The sequence below is a fragment of the Magnolia sinica genome, chromosome 11, assembly GCF_029962835.1.
Source record: "Magnolia sinica isolate HGM2019 chromosome 11, MsV1, whole genome shotgun sequence".
NCBI classification, from domain to species: Eukaryota; Viridiplantae; Streptophyta; class Magnoliopsida; order Magnoliales; family Magnoliaceae; genus Magnolia; species Magnolia sinica.
In genome coordinates this window covers 78,941,890-78,943,989 of record NC_080583.1, presented here as the reverse complement: position 1 = coordinate 78,943,989, position 2,100 = coordinate 78,941,890, and the positions used below count along the sequence as shown (strand labels likewise).

General features: G+C 38.1%; 1 long non-coding RNA gene across 1 annotated transcript; it reads left to right on the top strand.

Moving 5' to 3' along the window:
- Nucleotides 1–1,004: 1,004 nt before the first annotated feature.
- On the top strand, nucleotides 1,005–1,838 carry LOC131218463 (uncharacterized). The gene is made up of 3 exons (XR_009157751.1): nucleotides 1,005–1,309; nucleotides 1,447–1,519; nucleotides 1,659–1,838. It is a non-coding gene; the product is annotated as an uncharacterized LOC131218463 (long non-coding RNA).
- The last annotated feature ends 262 nt before the right edge of the window (nucleotides 1,839–2,100 follow it).

The window sequence follows — 2,100 nt, the reverse complement described above, 5'->3', positions numbered from 1 at the left end:
AAATCACGATCTTAGAAATGAGTAAATTCCAAGGCTCAATTGGACCACACTACAAATAGCAATGGAGTCAATGATTCATACGGTAAAAACATTTGCAGGGCCCATTATAACGCTTACTTTCCATTCAATCAGTTTATAAGGTTACACAGGCCTGGATGAATAGAAAAACAAATATTATATTGGTCCAAAATTTATGTGACCCCAAAAAGGGTTTCAGTGGTATGCGTTCAATCTCCCACTATTTTTTACAATGTGGTCCACTTGATTTTTGAATCTATCTTATTTTTTTGGCCCAAGCATTACAACCAGCTCACCAAGTGGGCAGACAGATTAGATATAACTCATACCTAGCTCGTGATGGGACCCACAAAACTTGGTGACATCAACACACCAGCCACAGCAGTGGTGTGTTGATGTCACCAGCATATACATGGAGTAGTTGCATGAGTAGCTATGGGGTTTTAGGTTCCCCATGCAATCACCATTCATAATTCTGGTATACCTATTATGTTGTAAGCCTTACTACCCTCATTAGTCCTGGAGCTGTGATGTGATTAGTCGTCCATGCCATATGTAGTAGGTCCAAAACCTTTTAAATAAAGGTACCCACCCATCTCTGACAGTATAGCCCTCCATCAATCACATCTCCACCACACTCCATTGAAGGTAGTGCCGGCCTAACTACCTAATCTGCACCAGTTAGATGTGAAGGATTTCTTTGGCTTAAGTTAAAAGGCTCAAATGAAAATCCAAAGGATATGGGTGGAGGTCTAATGAGATATACCTTAGCCGAGGATATGGTCCATGACACAGACGAACAATGAAACCTTTTTCATACGACACATGCCAATTTGTTAGGATAAGGCTTACATAATGATGATAGTAAAATTCTGAATTTTCCGGAATAGCATTTGTACTTTAGTGTGGGCCCACAAAACTCTACAAGCATGTGGAATTAGCAAACCTCAATTTTGCTAACCATAGATGAGAGAAGCATATTTGGGTTTCTTCTTGATAAGCATTTCCGAGACATCTGAACAAATTGGAATTATTTGGAGAAGATTTCTAAAATCTGCACGGGTCCAAATGCATGGTTAACCATCTTTTTTTGCAGCTTCTGCCAAAATATCAATAATGCTTGCTGTTTGTGGTACATCCAAATTCACCCTAACATGATAATTCTTGTTGGCAACATGTATGAATAAGTTCCAAATTCACATATTTAGTAGTTATTCTGTGTGACCAGTGAGTCACATTTGCTTGTAGTTGGACTTGGAGAAAGGAATGATGGACTACTTATATGCAAAATGTGAGTTTCCAATTAGCTTTATTACAATGCCTCGTTTCAATTGATGTTCTTTATTACCATTCCCATTATATTCTGATAGTGTTGTGAATGCAAATTTTCCCAGTAGCCGTTGATTCGTTTTTGCTATTTTGATCAAGGCACCCCTTGTATCATGGACTGTGTCAGGGCAGAGCTTGAAAAATTAGGTCAGAAGTACCGGGTTGCTTTGAGGTATCCACCTGCACAATTAATTGATAAAATTCCCTGCTTTTGTCTCCTTCCTAATAACTTAATTGCACAGATTCATTAGGGTACATTTTCTTATTAGTCCAATACTCTAAGAACGAAGCTACTTTTGTTTTGGTTATAGGATTGCCAAAGATCCTCAGTTCGAAAGGCTACCTTGCACTCATAAAGGAACCTATGCAGATGATTGTATTGTTGAGAGGGTTACTCAGGTATGATAAGACATTTGGCTATCGCCGCATATTTTATTTGCATGATTAGAATTTGAATCTGGCAGTGCATTCCTTTAGAAAATTGGACTCCCTCACTCACATCATCATAAAGGATTGATGAACTATTCATTTGTGATTTTTTAAGAAATTTAACCGACTCATTTTATGGACGTCGTAAGTGCTATCTAGTCGCTACATGCGATAGAGACTTGAAGTTGCATAGCATTTTTAGGAAATATTTTGAATATATTATGATGGATTAGGAAAATAAAAGATTACTTTGGCTAGTTCGTGCTTATTAGTCTCATATCTACTCGCAGAAGAAGAAGACCCGGATGTGCGTCGGAGCTATTC